The 23307-nt window shown below is 39.8% G+C and overlaps 1 long non-coding RNA gene across 1 annotated transcript; it reads left to right on the forward strand.

Moving 5' to 3' along the window:
* The first annotated feature begins 3087 nt into the window (after positions 1–3087).
* LOC116033582 lies at positions 3088–5365 on the forward strand. The gene is made up of 3 exons (XR_004100876.1): positions 3088–3689; positions 3851–3923; positions 5327–5365. It is a non-coding gene; the product is annotated as an uncharacterized LOC116033582 (long non-coding RNA).
* The last annotated feature ends 17942 nt before the right edge of the window (positions 5366–23307 follow it).

The following is a 23307-nucleotide window of genomic DNA, read 5'->3' on the forward strand; positions in this document are numbered from 1 at the left end:
GGGTTTTGTTGATGGCTCCAACACATGTCCCTCCGCCTTTATCACTGCTACCGTTGAGGGTGCCCTGGCGATACCTAACCCTGACCATGCGACTTTGGTGCGTCAAGACCAAGCGGTTCTCTCAATGTTAATTTCGTTGCTCTCCGATGAAGTAATGGCGCTTGCACTTGGTTGTGGCACAAGCAAAGTTGTATGGGAGGCGATCAAACAATCCCTCACGTCTTCCTTACATTCTCGTGCTCTCAATCTGCTAGGCGAACTGCAAGGGCTGCGACAAGGCGATTCGTCGGTAGCAGACTACATCAGCCATGCGAGAATCATTGTTGAAGGCTTGGTATTGTTTGTCGGCCGGTAAGTCTTAAAGAACAAAATTTGTATGTCTTCAGGGGTTTACGGCCAAAGTTTAGAGTAGTGACGACGTCGCTTAAAGTTCGTGGAGTCCAGTCACCTTGCAAGAGCTTGCCGACCTTCTCGGTGTGGAGGGATTCAACGTAGGCGGTGAGTACGGGGCCCCCTCACCGACTGTCTTCACAATGCAGAGAGGAAGCTCCAGTTGCGGCTATGGGCAGATGCGTGGTGGACGTTCCTCTAGGCAATGGCAGCAGTTCAGTACTGGCGCCTTTCCTAGTGGTCCAAATCAACAGCAACTAGGCTGAAGGTATTTTACTGGTCAGAATCGTGATGACAGTATCGGACGAAACTGAGGGGCAGGTCGAAGCAATCACGGTCGTGGTAATAGAAGAGGTAATCGATGCCTTAAATGCCTAATTTGTGGCACTTTAGGTCACACTGCTCTTAATTGTTATCAATACACGAGGGAACATCCACATGCCAATATAACTTATCATGATTTTTCTTCAGAGACTGGTTAGAATATGATGAGTATAATGATGAGTGTAAAAGAGGGTGTAAATTGTCGTTCCGCTGAGGATTGGGGTTATGACACGTAATTGTATGAATTAAAAGTACTAGACACTAGAGTACGTGAATCAACTAGAATCCAAGCAACTAAAACTGAATGATGAAAATTAAAAGACAGCAATTGATTAAGGAGTTAACTAGATGATAATGGAATGGGCCAGATTAGGGGAGTTGTAATCTTGATGTTTTAACAATCTCAGAATTAGGGAAAGAATAGTTAACCTAGGGATTTATGGGCAATGCACATAAGAATTCAATTCAGCTACTTTCGTAATCAATAAACAGAATTAGGCTACAATTGCCCCACTGTCGTGATGCATCAATCATAACCTTAAGCACTTAAGCATTGTAAGCCCCCAAAATTACCCCTATTCTCATAGTAGGAAAATTAGGTTAAAATTGGTAAGGCTCGAGGTCTCCATCCAACTTTCGTTGTAATGAATCTCTCTCCTAGACTAGCAATTAATTGTGGCCATCAATCAATAATAAGTAGAAAGAAATCCCCAAATCAACATAAACCCTATGTAAAAGATTCAATCCCTTTATGCAATAATCACAAATTGAACATCAAGATTAACAATGGACCCCTAATCCAAACCCATAAGCGAATTACTCACGCATGATTGAAGTAAACACAGCAAAACAAGAATTAAAGATTGAAAACATAGCTGCAAGATTAATGAATAAAAGGGAAAACTTTACTAACAATTCTTGAGAGTAATTCCAATCCAAACGATGATTCCAAGCTTGAAACCGAATTCAATGATGTAAATCTGCTGTATTCTATGCTATGGAAAACTCTAAAGAAGGGAAAAATTGCACTAAACTAAACTAGGGCTCGGAATACCCAAAATACAGGAAAAAGCGCGCAATAAATACTGGACAGCAGCCGGGTCACGGCCACCATCACGGCCGGGATCGGGGCCGTGATGTGGCGTGGCGAGCTGCTGTCTGCGGTGGGGATCACGGCCGTGAGGCTGGCCGTGATGCAGCCCCCCTGGTCATCTTCTGTCTCCTTTCGTGCTCTGTTGCTCCTTTCCGTCCCGGGGTAGATTCCTTATGTCTCGAAAACTAGTCCGAGATGACTGAAAATCCTTCCTTTGCTTCTCATTTGTGAATAAACTAAGACTGATCAAATGTAACACACAAACGAGCCTTAAATGTATCAAAGTAAAGGAAATAAGCAACAAAACTCCTGAATCGTGGGGAAAATAAATGTATAAAATCATGGCTTGGGTCACGGCGGGATGCGGCCCGTGACCTAGAGCTCTCTTTTACCCATTCGGTATTGGAAATTTTGGACAACCCTCACGGCCTGGGTCACGGCCGGGATGTGGCCCGTGACCCAGAGCCTTCTTTTAGCCTGTACGACTGGAATTTCTAGGCGGATGTCTCGGCCTGGGTCACGGCCGGGATGTGGCCCGTGACCCAGAGCCCTACTTTGCTCTGTTCTGATGGAAAACGACGCCAAGGCGTCACGGCCGTGAGCCTGGCCGTGATCCAGGCTTCTCTTTGCACACTTCTGTTCTTTTTGCGCCCAAGTTCGGTTTCACCTGCAAGTTAGTCCAAAATATTCCCTAAAGCTCTTCTACACTGTTTCACAGCCTAACCTCTTCAATTCTAACTATTCCCCACTCTTTCAAAAGTAAAACAGTGCAAATCTCTCACCAAAATAACCCAAGGAACACCCCGTAAACAAAGAAGAATTCCTAACTCTACTCCGAATTAAAAATAAAAAAAGAAAAGTGCAGAAAAATAAAGTGCGAAAAGTAAAGGATAACATGGGGTGCCTGTAACACCCCGAAATTCCCTACTATTCTTTTAAATATAATAAGGGGTTATTTTCTTATTAAACAATTATTAAAATGATTTCTTAAATATAATCATTTCATTATGGGCTTGGAATAATGTATTTTATATACATAACCTATTGTTATGCCACTACTTATGGACATAGTATATATATTATATAATTGAGCCCACATGATTTATATTTTCTTAAGATTATACTAAGCCCATGAGTATGTATATACATGTCCTATAGACTATGGTTAATGACCCAACCAATCTTAGTCTTACCATAAATAGCCCAATCCAAGATATATAGTTTCTAAATAGGGTAACCTAGCTACATGATCAGCAGCCAAAATACCCTCCTACCTCTGTCTTTCCACTCTCTGCTTCTCCATTCTCTATCCATCTCGTCTCTCTCGAATATCCATCACGGCAACAACAATGAAGATCGCCGGCAAGTAGCTTCCCATTCCTCATCTCCGCGAATAGCGTAGAAAGTGAAGATATGGCAGCAGCTTCTCACCACGTAATGAAGATCCACGGTAGCATCAGCGGAGCAGCACGGTGGCGTCATCGGCGAGCAGCGATGGTTGATCCGGAGGCGCAATGACGGCAAGCGTGGGCTGTGGTGGTATCTCGCAGCTGCAACGATCTCCAGCGAAGCTTCCACGGCAGCCATGGTGTCGGTAGTGGTTGACGGCGGTTTGAGCAGCAAGCTCTGTTTCCGGCGTCGTGCAGCGGTGGAGGTGGCGGCACTCCCTCTTCCGTGCGGCTAGCAGCAGAGCGGTGGCCTACGTCTCCGATCTTCTTCCGGCAGTACATGGCTGTGACAATGGAGTTTGACAGTGGCGGATGGCCTTGTGTTGTTGTTGGCGTAACATAGTAGAAAGGAAGGGTGTAGCGTGGTGGTATGGTGTCATAGTGTTGAGTTAGAGGGCTTAGGTTCGAATCCTTGGCTAAGCATCATGATTAAGGTAATATTATGGTTTATTATTGAGCTTATAGTTTTAGTGTTAGTTATAGTATTATAGCTTACGTATAGATTAGTATTTGAAGCTCCTAAATAGGATTAGGAATATCAATATCCTTGTTTTGGTGGTAGTTAGTGATCATGTTAGATTATATTAATCTTCAGGTTCATGATTATGGACCTAGCTTGTGAGATGAGCTTAGGATTGGTGTTGCTTTGGATTAGTACGCTTCAAGAGGTAACCACTATGTCCACCAAAATCTATTTTCACATCTCAATCTATGATATTATTTGGTGTATTGGAATCCTGATGATTTCCTTGCTGTTAGCCTATTTGTTGTTGTCTGTAAAGTCATCTTTGATGGATTATGAACTTGTGTTCTTGATCCTTTGTGTATTGATGCTTATAGATATTTATTGATATGGATTCCTTGTTTATTTGGCTTCTGGGAGTTATAATCTGAGTAATCTGATCCTATCTTTGTATTCTGATATGAACATTGCGTATTATGTCTGAGTCTGTGATCTGAGGTTGGGCTTGCCCTTGCGGAGTACCCCAGCGGTATAATGTGTCCTGTTAGAGTCTTCCGTAAGTGGCTCACGGTGAGGGTTGGCGGAAGAGGGAGGTCCGCTGAGGAGGTCCGCTCCCTCCTTGCGGAGGAGAGTGGCGGAGGGCGGGGTTCCGCTGGGTTGTTCCGTCAGGCTACTGGGAGTTCTGTTCCAGTGAGCTATTCTGTGATCTGTTTGTTTGGTTGTTTCCCCTTTTGTTCTGAATCTTGTTGGAGTATTTTGTTGGGTATTTTACCATGTCTTTGGAGTATTTATTCCTACCTCTTGGTCCATCTTTTGAATCCCTTGCTTTGTTGAATCCTTGATTATATTATCTGGGAGTTGGGTTGTGTTCATATCTGAGATGAACACTCTGAGCGGTTGTTCTTGGGCTGAGGTTGAGGTTGGATATGGTTGGTGGACCTTTGAGTATCTTTGTGTATTCTTGAGGCTTTAATTCCCATTTGTGTATATGGGCACTATTTGCCATTTGTGTATATGGGCACTATTTGCCATTTGTGTATATCGGCACTATTTGCCACTTTGGTAGTTGAGGAATATTTGCCTCTATATATTTGGGCACGAATTGCCTTCGCGTATTTGGGCACCATTTGCCTTTATGATTCGGGTATCATTTACCTCCGTGAACTGAGTTTGGTTTGATGTTTGGTATGAGGATTGGTGTTGGTTGGAGGGTAAGGGTTAGTACTTATCCTTAGGTTGAGGCCTATTTGGTTTCTCTTTACTTGATTCTTGAGTTATCTCGTATCTCGTTTGTTGTTGGTTATTCTTGGATATATTCTTGTTGATCGTTCCTTATGAGTATTCTGTTGAGTTCTTGATTCTGTTGATATCTTGTTGTCTTGTGCAATTCAGTTGAATATTTGTATTGTTGAGAAGTCTTGGTTTATCCTTTATTCAGCGTGTTATTGTTGAGTATCCGATTTTAAGTATTGAACAGTTCATTGGTGTTTATATTCTATATGGGTGTGTAAACCTATTTACAACTTACTATATATCTATATTTCCTTGCGGGTGTGAGTGGTGGTTGCTTAGCAGTCTTTTGCTAATGGTTTCTTGTATGTTTTCCAGGAATGCAATAAGTCTAAGCGAGAGCGCGCTAGAGCTTATCTATATGAGGCAGCTTAGACATAGTTATGTTGTTTTAGACTTGTGTTTTGGGCCTGTGTGCCAATGATGAGACTATGTACTCTTGTTTAGATTTCAGATGTTTTAGACATGTTTGAGGATTTATTATCTATGCAGTTCAGTTCTTTTGGTTAGCCTGTGCATCTAGGCCGTGCTTTTCTTACCTAGATGTGGCATGATACCCCTTTAGGTTTTTAATCGCTTCCGCTATGTATGTTGATAGTTGAGATATGCAGCTTTTGCATTAAAGTTTAGCTATCTCGGCTTGTGAAAAGTTGGGGTGTCATAGTGCCTCCCATGAAGCGCTGAGTTTACTATCGTCAGCTCGACTCAGCCATTTGATCATCAAGTGTAGCTGGGAATAAAGAAATCCCAAACTACTTTAGCCATCTCTTCCTTTGGTTCTGGAACATTGAAAAACTTCAATCTTTGGCCATTGACCACAAATGGATCACCAGTAGTGCCAACAATAGTAACCGCACCAGATGGAGATTGCTCAACCACCTTAAACGGTCCTGACCATCTAGACTTGAGCTTCCCAGGGAACAGTTTCAACCGGGAGTTGTATAGCAATACTTGATCACCTGGTTCAAAACTCCTCCTTAGGATCCTCTTATCATGAAAGTATTTGGTTCTCTCCTTGTAAATTTTGGCATTCTCATAAGCATCCATCCGGAACTCCTCCAACTCATTCAATGACAACCTCTTCTCTCTAGACAAATTCTCATCCAAATTCAACTTCGAAACTGCCCAATATGCCTTGTGCTCATACTCAACTAGTAGATGGCATGACTTCTCAAAAACAAGCTTGAATGGGGACACACCAATAGGAGTCTTGAATGCAGTCCGGAGAGCCCATAAAGCATCATCTAATTTCAGTGACCAATCCTTCCGGTTAGCACTCACCACTTTCTCCAGAATTGAATTGATTTCTCTGTTTGCCAGCTCCACTTGTCCACAGGTCTGTGAATGATATGGTGTACACAACCTGTGGTAAATCCCATACTTAACCAAGAGCTTCTCCAACAACTTATTGCAAAAATGAGTCCCATTATCAGTGATAAAGGACCTAGGCATACCAAACCGGGAGAAAATATTCTTCTTCACAAACTTGATTACAGTTTTCGCATCATTCCTCGGAGTTGCTATTGCTTCCACCCACTTAAACACATAATCCACTGCCACCAGAATGTACTCATTACCGAAAGAAGGAGGAAACGGACCCATGAAGTCCATTCCCCAGATATCAAATATCTCAACCCTTAAAATTCCTCTCTGGGGCATCTCATGCCTCTTACCAACAGTGCCAGTCCGCTGGCAGCTATCACACCTGCTCACAAAGTCTTTAGCAGTGGCAAACAAAGTAGGCCAAAACAAACCTGACTGCAACACCTTCAAGGCAGTATGATCAGCACTCATGTGTCCCCCATAAGGTGAAGCATGACAATGATGAAGAACACTGAGTAATGGGGGCATGGCAAAAAGCAGTTTTCAATTTTTCAAAAGCCACAAGACAAGAATCATCAAAATCAAAGGGGACATCTTTAGCAAGCAAATGAGTAAGGGGCTTAGCAAGCCCCGAGAAATCTTTAACGAATCTCCTGTAGAACCCAGCATGACCTAAAAAACTCCTCACTCCCTTCACAGAATTAGGGGGTGGTAACTTAGCAATCACCTCAACTTTTGCTGGGTCTACCTCAATTCCCCTTGCAGACACCCTGTGCCCAAGAACAATGCCTTCTGAAGCCATAAAGTGACACTTTTCCCAGTTGAGCACAAGATTTACTTCCTCACATCTGCATAGCACTCTCTCGAGATTAGAGATACATTCACTGAATGACTTCCCATAGACAGAAAAATCATCCATGAACACCTCTATAATTTCCTCCACAAACTCTGAAAAATGGACATCATGCATCTCTGGAATGTTGCTGGTGCGTTACACAAGCCAAATGGCATACGCTTGAAAGCATAGGTGCCATATTGACATGTGAACGTAGTCATCTCCTGATCATTCAGGTGGACAGAAATCTGAAAGTAACCTGAAAAACCATCTAGAAAACAGAAATATTCGTTGCAGGACATTCTCTCCAGCAACTGGTCAATGAAAGGGAGGGGAAGTGATCTTTCCTAGTAGACTTGTTCAACCTTCTATAATCAATGCACATACGATGTCCAGTGACAAGTCTAGTAGGGATCAACTCATTATTCTCATTCTCAACAACAGTAATACCGCCCTTTTTCGGAACAACATGAATGGGACTAACCCACTTGCTATCCGAAATAGGGTAGATAATATCATTATCAAGCAATTTGAAAATTTCCTTCTTAACAACATCTTTCAGATTGGGGTTTAGCCTCCTGAGGGGCTCCACACTAGCCTTGGCGTCATCCTCTAAATAAATTCTATGCATGCAATACTTAGGATCAATGCCAACTAAATCCCCAATAGCTTTCCTGTGCTTTCTGAGCACAGTCAACAGTTCCTCAACTTGTTCCTCCTTCAGAGAGGAACTGATGATCACATGATAAGTAGAATTAGAGCCAAGAAATGCATACCTCAAACTAGAAGGCAAAGGTTTCAATTCTACCTTCGGGGCCTGCTCCTCTTCGAATGGAGCAAGAGAAACCACTATTTCTAGTGAATCCTCCAACTCCTCAGCAACTGGTTCAGAGGAGTCCTCATCCTCCTCTTCTTCCACCTCTGCACTGCACTGTTCCAGCACTTCAATCACATGACACTCATCGATGTAAGAGGGTTGGTGTTTGACCATCTTAAAGATACCAAATTCAATTTTGTGGCCAGCCACCTCCATCACAAGCTTTCCAAATTCAATTTTGTGGCCAGCCACCTCCATCACAAGCTTTCCCAATTCAATTTTGTGGCCAGCCACCTCCATCACAAGCTTTCCCCTCTTTACATCTTGGCCAGCCACCTCCATCACAAGCTTTCCCCTCTTTACATCTATGAGAGCCCCAGCAGTAGCTAGAAAAGGCCTACTTACATCTATGAGAGCCCCAGCAGTAGCTAGAAAAGGCCTACCAAGGATAATGGGAACCTTGGTATCCTCTTCCATATCCAGAATCACGAAATCTCCCGGTATGAAGTACTGATCAACCATCACCGGGATGTCTTCAAGAACTCCCACTGGGCGCTTAATGGATCTGTCAGCCATTTGGAGAGTCATGGTGGTAGGCTTTGGGCTGCCCAGGTTAAGCCTCTTACAAAGGGAATATGGCATCAGGCTAACACTGGCACCCAGATCACATAAGGCACTGCCCACTACAAATCCCCCAATGATACAGGGAATGGTAAAACTACCCGGATCTTTCAGCTTGGGAGGCAACTTTTGTTGAAGAGCTGCACATGTCAATGCCCCCTCACTGAGATCTACCACAACACTCTTTTCTAACTTCTTCTTGTTACTCATAATATCCTTCAGGAATTTCTTGTATGAAGGAATCTGAGTCACTGCATCAACAAAGGGCATAGATATCTCCAACTTATCCAGTATCATCTTGAACTTATTCTCTCTCTCAGTTTCCTTGGATCTCCACAATCTCTGTGGAAATGGCAGGAGATTGCAAGGAACAACTGAGTCACCAATCTGCTTATCTTTCTTCTCAGGCTTCTTGCTCGGAGCACTCTAATCTTGCATTGGGGCTTTCCCCTTAGCACTGTCTCTCTGTAACACAGGCTCCTCTTCACTCTCATCAGGAACATCCTCAACCTGAATGCCCTCATCCTTCTTATCAATTTTCTCAGGCACTGGATCATCTGAAGGAAAAGGAGGATCCTTCAAAGCTAATCCTTTTCTCGTGGTCACTGCATTCACCTGCTTCCTTGGATTTTCTGTGCTTGCTGGCAGTCTACCATTCGAAGATGAGGCTTGATTAGAAAACTGATTACCACCACCTTGCTGTTGCCCCGTGAGGCTCTCTATCAGTACTTGTTGAGACTCTACAGTTGCCTGTAACTTGCTCATCTGAGCTATCATGGTGTTCATGAGAGTCTGCATATCAATATCCTGAGATGGTCTAGAGAAACCTTGACCCTGAGTGTTCCCGAAATTCTGATTCCCTTGCTGGAACTACCCTTGATTAGAATTCTGATTATTTTGATTGTTTCTCCACTGAGTTCCTTGATTGCCATCTCTATTCCCTTGATTACCTTGAAAACCTGGTGGATTGTTCCTCACTTGATTTCCCTGATTGTTCCAAGAGGGAACAAACTGATTTCTCCCTTGCTGCTGATCGTTCCCATAACCTTGCCCCTGGCCCTGTGGTCTAGAATAACCAATGAGATCAACTTGCTCCACATTAGGCTGAGGGACTTGGTTACCGGAGTCTAATAGGTAACATGTCTGAGCTGCATGATTTCCACCACAAATTGCACAACAGGCTACAAGAGGTACCTGTGGCACAGAATAAGGGTTAGGAACATAAGGATTCTGTGGAATCAGTGGAGGCTGAGCAACAGCCTGGACACTCTGAGTAGGAGCATGTACTATCTGCTTTAGCATGTGCTGTATGGAATTCAGCTGAGCCTGCATTGTCATCTTGTCTTCAACTTCAAACATCCCAGCTGGCTTCTCTCTTTTGGGTATATCATCCCCCTCAGTGTACCAGTAAGTGTTGTTAGAGGTGATCCTCTCAATCAACTGCTCTCCAGCCTCTGGGCCCATGTCAATGAAAATATCCCCAAAGGATGAGGTATCCAGAATAACCTTCGACCGATTAGCCAACCCCTCATAGAATGATGAAATAAAATCACCTGTAGTCATCAGATTCTTCGGGCACTGCCTCCTCAACTCCTTGAACCGCTTCCAAGCCTCAGGAAGATCTTCATTGCCAAACTGTTGGAAATTCTGAATCTGTTTCTTTAGCTTAGCAGCCTTGGAAGGAGGACAGTACTCCTGCATGAAAGCTTTGTAGAGCTGCTCCCAGGTAATGAAATGATTGGCTGGAAAGGAATTCAACCAAATCAGTGCTTTATCTCTCAGGGAAAAAGGGAACAGTCTCAGCTTGATGGCGTCACTAGTAGTGCCATTCATCTTGACAGTCTGGCAGATTCGGTCAAAGTGCACAACATGGGCTTTCGGGTCCTCGACCCGAGCTCCTCCAAACTGATTATTCTGGACCATCTGAATGAGAGCAGTTTTCAATTCAAAATTATTTGCCTCAACTCCTGGATACACAATACAATCTTCTTCACTGAACTCAGGAGCTAAGTGAGCTGCCACGGGGTTGGCCTGTGGGAACTGCTGAGCAAATTGCTGGACCAAATTGGGATTCATCTGATGGAGAAGATTTTGCATCCCAACCCCATAGCCTGGCTGCTGATATGCAGGCTGCTGCTGTATGAAAGGAGCTCCCAATCCTCCCCCAACATAGACATTCGGGTTTGGATCGGCCATGAAGTTCTATGCCTGATTCTGAACATTTACCACTGGAGGATCGACACGAACTCCATGGTTCTCCTCAGCTACCTCTCTCTGCCTCGAGTGTTGCTGTGTGTTGACACCAGTATGGGCTGGCTGCCCGGTATTGCTACTATCTCCGGTCTCCATGTCTACTTCGAAGTCCTGGAACTCTCGAAGCCAATCACGTAACACCTTCTTCTCCCTCCTTAACTTCCTCTCAAGATTTGGATCGTAGGGATGAAGATTCGTGCTCCCTTTCGATCTAGTGTGCATAAGAGGAGGGAAACCTAATGTCAATCACAACTACAAACACTCTTGGAAGAAATTGGTTACGGGTTAGTGCAAATAAAGAATAATTTTTTTATGTTTTTCGAATAATGAATAAAATAAAACTTGATCTTGTTAGGAATATAGCGGAATAATGCGGAAGCGAATAATCGAAAATTGAGAATTATAGAAGTTAAATAATAGGAAAAATAATAGAAATAACAAATGAATTCACTAAATGGGAAAATATAATAAATATATATATATAAACTCTCAAATGAGAATTATAAGGGAAATATATATATATATTCATATAACTACGTACACAGAAGAGAGATTAAGAATGAATTCAAATTGTAATGAATTGATGCACTAATTACAAAGGAAATGAAAGCTATTTATAATGAAATAAAAGCATTAGATACGACATTTGCAAGAATGAGAGTGGAAGACGGAAATCGCGTAAGGAATGCATGACACATGGGAGGAAACGGCAATTTCGGCAATGCAACGTGAGTGATGGACAAATGGCTAATTTGAGCCATATTCTAACAATCTCCACCTTGGATCAAATTTATTGTAGAGCAATTGCAGCAGCCGACTAAATTCAAACATTGCTTGAACTTAGCAAATTGGAAGAGGCTTGGTAAGCAACCAACCACTTGGACGAGTCGGCACGGGAAATAACCTCAAAATAACCGGATGGATCACCATCAAACTCTTGTGCAACTGAAAGTGCGTAAGCAACCAAGTGGGTTTCATCATCACTAGTAGCATACCTAGCAGGTTTTTTAATTATCCTCCTAGGCCGGTCTTGGGCAATAGAATACTCCCGTTGTGGCTCGACGAGAGGCGCAGTACTAGTAGATGCTTCATCTTTAGTATTACCATCAGTGGTAGTAATACTATTCATAGGCCTGAACTCAAACTCCACCTTCTCTCCAGTACTCTACGTATCACCTGTACTGGGAACAACACGATCTTTTCTAGAAGAAAGTAGTGCATTTTCATCAAAAGTGATATCTCGACTTAGAATGATCTTGTGGGAATCAGGAGACAATAGACGATATCCTTTTGACTTAGAGGCATAACCAAGGAAAATTCATTTGACAGCTCTCGGGTTTAATTTACCCGTACTAGAATGAGCATATGCAGGACATCCAAAAACTCTTAACATACAGTAGTCAACAGGATTACCTGACCAAACTTCTTCTAGGATTTTGAAATCGAGGGATGAATGTGGAGACCTATTTACCAAATAGGATGCAGTAGAAACGGCCTCGGCCCAAAAATCATGCCGTTTCCATAACCCAGCATTAGAGAGCATACAACGAGCTCTCTCTAACAGAGTCCTGTTCATACGTTCGGCAACACCATTCTGCTGGGGTTTTCCAGGCAAGGTCTTGTGCCTGGCAATTCCTTGTGCTGCACAAAACTCAGTGAAATCTCTCTCACAGAACTCCAAGCCATTGTCTGTCCTGAGCTTCTTGATCTTCTTTCCTGTCTGAGTCTCAACGAGAATTTTCCACTTTTTGAAAATAGAAAATGCCTGATTTTTATGTTTCAGGAAATAGACCCAGACTTTACGAGAAAAGTCATCAATAATAGACATAAAATATCTTCAGCCTCCCATAGACTGGACTTTAGTCGGTCCCCATAAATCAGAATGTATATATTCCAATACATCTTTGGTACGGTGTGTAGCAGTAGAGAAACTAACCCACTTTTGTTTCCCAAAAACACAATGCTCACAAAATTGTAATTTACCCGTACTTGAACCGAGGAGGCCTTTCTCGCTCAGGATATGCATGCCTTTCTCACTCATATGCCCCAGACGCATATGCCATAGTTGAGTGAGATCAGCATTAGAGACCGATGAGGATACCGCAACTGAACCTGTCACTGTACTGCCATGTAACACGTACAAGCTTCCGAGAAGCTTTCATAAGAACAAGAGGGCCTTTAATAACTTTCAGAACTCCACCTTCAGCTGTGTACTTGCACCCCAGAGATTCCAAGGTACCCAATGAAATCAGATTGCATTTCAAATCAGGAATATACCGAACATTGGTAAGAGTCCTGATAACGTTATCATGAGTTTTAATCTGTACACTTCCAATTCCACTAACCTTGCATTGGGTATCATTACCCATCAAGACAACTCCACCTTCAATTGGTTCCAGAGAGATGAACCAGTCTTTGTGTGGACACATGTGGAATGTACAACCAGAGTCTAGAATCCACTCAGTTTCGCTCCGTTTGTCACCAGAGCTAACAGACAACATAACATCGCCTTCTGAATCACTTTCAACAACACTAGCCTCAGCAGACTTCTTCTCTCTCTCTTGCTTGTTCTTCAGTTTGAAGCATTCAGTCACATCATGACCATGCTTCTTGCAGTACTTACAGGATTTGTTGGACTTACGTCCTTTGGACTTGGATCTAGATTTTTTATTTCTACTCCCTATTTCAAGTGAACGACCCCTAACAGTCAAGCCATCACCTTTGTCATCAGACTTAGTTTCTAAGTCAAATTTTTCTTTGGATAATAGGTTCGACTTAACACTGTCGAAAGTTAGGACATCAAGACTATTACCATACAGCATAATTTCTTTGAAATGCTTGTATGACATAGGGAGATAAACAAGCAATAGAATATCACGATCCTCATCTTCAATTATGACATCAATATTTTCCAAGTCCAATAAAATAGAATTGAATTCATCCAAATGAGACTGAATTGAAGTACCTTCCGTCATACGGATTGTGTACAGCCGCTCCTTCAGGCGCAGCTTGTTCGTCAGAGATTTGTCCATGTAGCGTGAATCCAGCTCGGACCATAAACCTGACGTAGTCGTCTCACCTATCACCTCACGTAAAACCGATTTAGATAGGCACAACTGAATGGTTGAACGTGCCCTGTCATCTAAATCTTCCCAATCTTCATCTGTCATTGTAGCTGGTTTCTTCTTCTTCCCAGCTAGCGCTTTCTTCAAATCGTTCTAGGTTAGAACGGCTTCCATCTGAACCTTCCAGATAGAAAAGCTAATTTTCCCGTCGAACTTCTCGATATCGAACTTGGTAACAGTCGACATCTTTGAAAATAATTCTCAATTAAACCGCTCTGATACCACTTGTTAGGAATATAGCGGAATAATGCGGAAGCGAATAATCGAAAATTGAGAATTATAGAAGTTAAATAATAGGAAAAATAATAGAAATAACAAATGAATTCACTAAATGGGAAAATATAATAAATATATATATATAAACTCTCAAATGAGAATTATAAGGGAAATATATATATATATATTCATATAACTACGTACACAGAAGAGAGATTAAGAATGAATTCAAATTGTAATGAATTGATGCACTAATTACAAAGGAAATGAAAGCTATTTATAATGAAATAAAAGCATTAGATACGGCATTTGCAAGAATGAGAGTGGAAGACGGAAATCACGTAAGGAATGCATGACACATGGGAGGAAACGGCAATTTCGGCAATGCAACGTGAGTGATGGACAAATGGCTAATTTGAGCCATATTCTAACAGATCTCCTAAAATTCACTAACTCTAATGCCAGTAAGAAAATAATCACACAATCAAAACCAAATAAACCAATCCCCGGCAACGGCGCCAAAATTTGATGAGTATAATGATGAGTGTAAAAGAGGGTGTAAATTGTCGTTCCGCTGACGATTGGGGTTATGACACGTAATTGTATGAATTAAAAGTACTAGACACTAGAGTACGTGAATCAACTAGAATCCAAGCAACTAAAACTGAATGATGAAAACTAAAAGAAAGCAATTGATTAAGGAGTTAACTAGATGATAAGGGAATGGGCCAGATTAGGGGAGTTGTAATCTTGATGTTCTAACAATCTCAGAATTAGGGAAAGAATAGTTAACCTAGGGATTTATAGCCAATGCACATAAGAATTCAATTCAGCTACTTTCGTAATCAATAAATAGAATTAGGCTACAATTGCCCCACTGTCGTGATGCATCAATCATAACCTTAAGCACCTAAGCATTGTAAGCCCCCAAAATTACCCCTATTCTCATAGTAGGAAAATTAGGTTGAAATTGGTAAGGCTCGAGGTCTCCATCCAACTTTCGTTGTAATGAATCTCTCTCCTAGACTAGCAATTAATTGTGGCCATCAATCAATAACAAGTAGAAAGAAATCCCTAAATCAACATAAACCCTAGGGAAAAGATTCAATCCCTTTATGCAATAATCACAAATTGAACATCAAGATTAACAATGGACCCCTAATCCAAACCCATAAGCGAATTACTCACGCATGATTGAAGTAAACACAACAAAGCAAGAATTAAAGATTGAAAACATAGCTGCAAGATTAAAGAATAAAAGGGAAAACTTTACTAACAATTATTGAGAGTAATTCCAATCCAAACGATGATTCCAAGCTCGAAACCGAATTCAATGATGTAAATCTGCTGTATTCTATGCTATGGAAAACTCTAAAGAAGGGAAAAATTGCACTAAACTAAACTAGGGCTTGGAATACCCAAAATACAGGAAAAAACGCGCAATAAATACTGGACAGCAGCCGGGTCACGGCCACCATCACGGCCGGGATCGGGGCCGTGATGTGGCGTGGCCAGCTGCTGTCTGCGGTGGGGATCACGGCCGACATCACGGCCGTGAAGCTAGCCATGATGCGGCTCCCCTGGTCCTCTTCTGTCTCCTTTCGTGCTCCGTTGCTCCTTTCCGTCCCGGGGTAGATTCCTTATGTCTCGAAAACTAGTCCGAGATGACTGAAAATCCTTCCTTTGCTTCTCATTTGTGAATAAACTAAGACTGATCAAATGCAACACGCAAACGAGCCTTAAATGTATCAAAGTAAAGGAAATAAGCAACAAAACTCCTGAATCGTGGGGCAAATAAATGTATAAAATCATGTGTATCAGAATACGAATATGTGGTTTCCTGCCATAGGGGCAACAAACCATGCTATTCCAAACCTATCTTACCTTTCCACATCCAGTGAATATAATGGTGATGACACATTACGAGTTGGTAATGGTATAGGTTTACATATTAGTCACATTGGTCATGCATCTTTAAACACCCCATCTAGATCTTTTCAATTGTCTAATGTTCTTCATGTTCCAAAATTGTCTAACTCTTTATTATCTGTTAAAAAATTTGCTTCAGATAACAAAGTGTTCTTTGAGTTTCACCCCTCTTTCTTTGTTGTGAAAGACTCAATCTCCAAGGAAATTCTTCTACGGGGCAATAGCTTTGGTGAGCTATACACACTACTTGTTCCCATTTCTTCTCCATCTGCATTTCTCACTGCTCGTGCCTCTACATCTGTCTGGCATAGTTATTTGGGGCATCCCCATTCTCGTGTGCTTAGTCGTATTCTGCAGTCTTGTTCGGTTAGTAGGTCTAGTAATAATGTTCATTGTAATTCTAGTTTGTGCAATACGTGTCAATTGTGAAAATCTACATGATTTCCCTTGCCACGTGTTGAGTCGTCTAGTTCAAATGTCCTTGATTTAATAAACACTGATATTTGGGGTCCTACTCCTTTGTTATCTACGAATAACTATCGCTACTTTGTTATCTTTGTTGATGATTACTCTTGGTATACTTAGCTTTTTCCCATGAAACTGAAATCTGACCTCTATACCATCTTTGACAAATTCCATGCTCTAGTTGAAAGATCCTTTAATTGAAAAATAAAATACATTCAATCGGATCTCCTAGGTGTTGAATACAAAAAGTTACATCATTCATCCACTCAATGCAATTCAATCTCCCAATTGAGAATTAAAGATATACACTAGCATCATGTCTCACTTCACAACTCAATTCCTATAAAAGAAATTAGCTACTCATGCTTGGAATTGAAAACAAGATTAACCTAATTTCACCAATTGAAAAGTGCAATTGAAGGTAAATTGAAATGCAAATCAAGATAGAGATTAGAGATTACCTAAGGAGTTGCAATCAAAATCCAAAAACAATTTGACTTCAATGTTGATCTTGAACTAAGAGCAAAGTGTGTTCCTCTACAATTTCTCTCTCTACAATCTAAAAATCTGAAAATGATCAAAAAGCTCCTAAAATATCTAATCTAGGCCTTTAAATAGCTTTCCTCCAATAACAATCTTTAACCTTTGCGCCCAGGGGATATCCACAAGCCCGTTCACGAGCGTGGATCGCTTGTGGACCAGCCACTTATTCCACTCACGCCACCTTCCAACTCGTGGACTAGTGGCGTGGAACTTTCTATTCCACTCCCACAAGTTGTCCACGCTCGTGGGCTTCACGTGGAGACCTCCTGTCAAGCTTCATCCCTTGGTTGTTTCTTTGTCAAGTCCATATGCTTTCTCCTCAAGCTCAACACTTTCAAAACCTTTCAAAGTGCACGAATGGATAGAGCATTGCTAAGATTGGCACATTAGAGCACATAACACTATAAATTAACCACAAAAGGTATCAAATAACACAACTTCACCCCCTTATTAGACCCTCAACCTAGGTATCTTTGGCACCTATCAGTGTGCAGACATGTTAAGTTTGATAAAGAATGTTTTCCTTTTGCTACTAAATCTCCATTACAGGTAGTGTCGGATCCTAGCCCTACACCATGGGCCAAAGCTACCTTCACACCCCCTGACACTACTACAATGCTCCCATTTGTTCCTCCCACTGTCAATGCGCGCCCACGAGGCCGTCCACGTGGCAAATCTGTGAGGCCCTCCACACAAACTCATGCCATGGCCACTCACAGTCGTTCCCAAGCTCCTCCCACTACACTATCTACTCAAGTTTGTCTTACTGAACCCACTTGCTACACTCAAGTAGTCAAGCACTCTTAATGGCGTGAAACTATGGATCAAGAGTTTAATGCTCTCCTCCAAAATCAAACATAGTGCCTTGTCCCCTCTACGTCTGACATGAATATAATTGGCTGCAAGTGGGTATTCCGCACCAAACGAAAGGCTGATGGTTCAATTGAGAAACATAAAGCCATGTTAGTTGCAAAGGGTTTCAATCAAGTCCCAGGTCAGGATTTCTTTGACACATTCAGTCCTATTGTTAAACCCACTACTGTCAGGTTGTTACTCTCTCTAGCTATCACATCTGGCTGGACCATTAGACAACTTGATATTCATAATGCATTCTTAAATGGAAACCTGTCTGAAATTGTAGATTTGAAGCAACCTCCAGGATACATTGATGAACAATTTCCAAATCATGTGTGCTTGTTAAAAAGGTCTGTATGGGTTGAAACAAGCTCTACTGGCTTGGTTTAATCGTTTGCATACATTCGGATGAGCAAACGATTGGTCGATTACGTAACCAGCCTAATAACTGACTAAGATTTTTGACCTTCATAACTTTCCGAAGGTAAATCTATGTGTTGGTCCCGATAGGGTGGGAAAAGTCTAGAGGGGGGGGGGTGGATAGACTTTTCAAACAATTTAAAATATTATAACACTTTGGTAATTTCAACTCTAGGTAACAAGCACAAAACAAATAACCAAATTAGAGTTCACAATGTAATAAGATACGATAAAATGTTATAATCAAATTCATGTAAAAAATGAAGAGCTTTGCTACATGCAACACATTAGAAGCTCTTGAAATAGCTCAATTAATAAGAATGCAAAGTATGGTTCACATGCAAACGTGGGAACAATCAAACCCAGATGAAATAATCTAAGCAGTGAATAGTGAGGTTCGAAATATACAAGCAAATACAAAAGTAGGATGATGATGAGTATGAATTATACTTGCATGCAATTATAATGGCACGTGATTCTAGATGCTAGAATGATAAATATGACAAAGTATATAATACATGTGATGATAAGATAAGTATGCACGAAACATGTAAGCAGATAAATAAATGGACACAGAAATTTATAGTGGTTCAGAGGTGATGTAATCCTCCTAATCAACTCTTCTCCTTTCACTCCAAGGAAGGATTTCACCATCTTCAATCACCAAGATACAATAGTGAACTAGTGCCCTTCTAGCACATATACAACTCCGAGTGTCTTGCACAAAGCTACACTCAATCCCGAGCGGCTCGCAAAAAGCTACGCTCCTGAGCGTCTTTCACAAAGCTACGCTTCCCGAGTATCTCACACAAAGCTATACTCCTCAACCAAGTGTCTTGCACAAAGCTACACTTAGTAGCATGAATCTTGGCTTTCTTTTAATTCTCCTTTAGGAATCATCCTCTTGCCATGTTAGGAAAATAATATTTTCGTTCCCTTTTTAGAATAATCTCCATGTTGGCAGTTGACATCTTTGAGAATAAATAAAAATAGGTCATCCTATTTTTATTTCTTGATCATGCCTTAGTTGACCTCTTCTTGAAATAAAATAGGTCGACCTCCTTCTTGAAATGATACGTCAACCTCTTCTTTAATTAGAAGTAAGTCATCCTCTTCTTGTATTGTACATGGTCAGCCTCTATCTTCATATCACAAGGTCAGCCTCCTTTTCAAATGAATGCATACGATCATCCACTTTAGAGTTAGTCTCATACTTCAATAAATTGTGCATGGTCATCCTCCTTTTGAGTTAGCCGCTCCTAGGTTTTATTTGTGGATGGTCAACCTCTTGAAGTTAGCCTCTTTTATTTCTATATGATAAATCATCCTCACCTTAATTAAATTAAGGTTGGTCATGCCATTTGGCTTCCAATAGGTCATCCTCAACTTCAAATAATTTCTTGCTTGAGTTAGCCTCTCCTTGCCTTAGCCTTATCTTCGAATTTATTTGTGAGAGAACACATTCTTGTTGACTCCTTGATTTTGACATTTAATTGCAACATCTTCACCTTGAATTAAATTAATTCTTCCAAAGAATTAATTCATTAATTTCGAACCAATGTTGTCACGTTCGAGGATGTTCACGAGATTTGACCAATCTTCAAATTCTTCACAGTTTGTAAAGTGGATGCGAACGATTTAGAAGCATAAATTAAAATTTATACTCTCACTATTTCCACATAATTGACTAGGCTTGAGGCATAATTACTATACTAGACTCAAAATAAAATTGGGGGTCTAAAATTACATTTTTGGTTCATCAAAACAATTATAATATATTTCTAACAATTTCCCCCTTTTTGATGATACCAAAGTGTATACCCGAACATTTTGGCTTAGTCCAATCAAAAATTGATTTTTCATTTTTCTCATTTTATTTTGACTAGCCAATTTGACGATATGGTTTGCAATTTTTGAGATCTTGATTTCAATTTTAATCTTTTCTTAATTTTCCTCATTCTTCCTCAAATTGCATTTTACAAGATTAAGCATTGTGTCTAAAATTAATAAAGCAATTCAACAACATAATAGATAAAATAGATAATATTACGTACCATATTATAGAATACCAAGATAACAAGCGTGGGTTGGGCTAATGAAAACAAATAGATTTTTGGCCTCTTTTATTTAATAGATTAAAGGTCCATTGAGCTATTATATATATATATATATTAAAAATAATTTATTTATTCTTTCTAATAACTATAAATTTATATTACAATTAATACTTTAAAAATTTCACATTATTTTTTATACTTTATGTGTGTGTATATGTGTTTGTGTATTTTTCGTATTATAAGTAGATTTGAATTATTTACATATAAAATTTTCAAATCTCATGTGGTATTTAATAATACAATGCTTTATAATATATGTTAATACTATATTGTGATGTTGAATATACCAACTAATTTAGTATTGTTCGCATCTTCTATGTCCCACCAACAAGCAGACGATCACGACTTCAGAAGAGAGAAGCAGAAGATCGGTGATTCATGGAAGACGATCAGGACTTCGGAAGAGAGAAACAAAAGATCGGTGATTCATGGAAGAGAAAAGTAGTCGATTGCAACTTCGGAAAAGAGAATGAAGCACGCGATCACTACTTCAGAAGAGAGAAGCACGCGATCGGTACTTCATAAGAGAGAAGCACGCAATCACTACTTCGAAAGAGATAAGAGAGAAAAATCAGGGTTGCAGCCAATCTCGATTTTGGACGAAGGGAGCAGACGAAACATTTTCTTCCTTTTATGCGTAAGTTTAGGGTTAGGTATGGGTTGGACAATGTTGTGCACTTTTTAAGCCAATTAAATTACAAATATATATGTTTAGGCCCAAAAAGTATAAATGATTTTATAGTCAGATTTTAATTTCTGAGTATATGTATTTATACATATATATTTCTAATTAATAATTAATATTTTTAATATTAATTTTATATACAAGTATTATTATGGTATTTATATTTTTAATATAAATTATATATATATATATATATATATATATATATATATATATATTCTACTATAATAAAGCAGAACCATTTTAGAAAATAAAAATAGGAATAAACTCCTGCCAAAACAAAGGGCGGGGTGACTGGCTCTTTAATTTGGAAGAGAAGAGAGGAGATTCATGGACAGTAATTTTCATTATTTATTTAATATGGTAATGGTTTATATTCCCAAAGTTAAATATTCAAAATCAACTCAAATCTGATTAAATATGGTAATTGTTCATATTCCCAAAGTTAATATTCACAATCAACTCAAATCTGATTAAATATGGAAATACTATTCAGCCGTTTGGCATTTCCCATAATACAATGATTGGCATTAATTAACACGATAAATATTAATGATTGGTATACATCAAGTGTTTAACCTATTTATAAATAGGTCATTTTGTTCCGAACACAAACTCCTCAATTATAATTCAACATCAGAATTCCAATCAGCAGGCCAGCAGCTACCAGAATACAACAATGCTTTGACTACAACTGCACAAGAACTCAGTTCAAATGTATTGTCTCTACATTCTTGGGCGTGAAATCTCACCATTGAATACATGAGTGCAATTAAAGTCCGTGTTGTGCATACATACCAGATACCCATAACAGAAAGGTAATTACTCAATCAATGTAAAGAAGTCATATTCCATGACTCAGAGGTATGTTTTAATTTTTGAGATGTTTTCCAGAATAATACTGGAAGCACACATTTGTTTTGTGCTTTTTCTAAATGCTGAAAGCATGCTTAGGAATAAAAATAGCTTCTTTACCAATATTTTTTTTTATAAATAGGTAACTTTTCTTCATGCTCACATTCCCAAAGAGCATGTTGATAAGTATCTTACAGTATAGAGTTCAAGGAAGGAAGAGTATATGGTGTGAAAAACTTCTTGGTTATTACCAATTTCTACACATACAAAACTAGCCCTCACAGATACATGTTAAAATTTAATTATCAAATTGTTGTTAAGGAATACAAGAATGTAAACTTTCAAGTCGTTAATTGGTACGTGAAAAAAATCACAGCAGATTTGAGGTGAGGAAGAGCAGTTAGAAAATTTGCACAATGCATTTGATTTGATGAGGATTAATACTGATACAACACTAAGCTAATACATTTTTTTTTATGTTTAGTCTTTTCATTCTGTAAACATATGTAGTTGATTGTGTGGTTACTATTGCACAACTGTATATTTTTTTGACTATTTTTTGCAGGTCAAATGGATTTGGAGGTTATATTCAATCGTCTACATCTTTAACATGTAGTTAATTGTAGGGATAATTAAGGCATATTATATAAATCAGAGACTAATGGATGCACTCAATTCTCTAAGTTGATCTGTGTAATATACACTAAAATCTTCTTACACATAGAGCTGTCAATACGGGCTCGCGGGGCGGGGTGGGCCAAAGCCCGGCGGGCCGCGGGCCTAAACGGGGCGGGCCAAAAAAGCCCGCCCCTTGGCGGGCCTGGAAATCCCAGGCCCTATCCGCCCCGCCTAAGGCCAGCAGGCTAGGCGGGCCCCCTTTTTTTCTTTTTTTTTTTTTTTAATCTTATCAAATGGCATTAAATTTTATCACTTTGTTATTTTGTAATTTTGTGCACACAAATATAATTAAAATAACATATACATAAGTACATAACTTATAAGTGAAAAATTGTTAAGTCAAATCACAAATTCACAATATCACATAAGCACTTAAGCACATAACAAATTAACAATACAACGCATAAGTCCATAACACATAATTGACATAAGTCTAAAAGTCCATAAGTACATCACTCACATAAAACATAATGAAAATAATGTAAACATAAGTATCTAAAACAATATTATATATATATATATATATATATATATATATATATATATATATATATATATATAT

This window comes from Ipomoea triloba, chromosome 10, assembly GCF_003576645.1.
Source record: "Ipomoea triloba cultivar NCNSP0323 chromosome 10, ASM357664v1".
Taxonomy (NCBI): domain Eukaryota; kingdom Viridiplantae; phylum Streptophyta; class Magnoliopsida; order Solanales; family Convolvulaceae; genus Ipomoea; species Ipomoea triloba.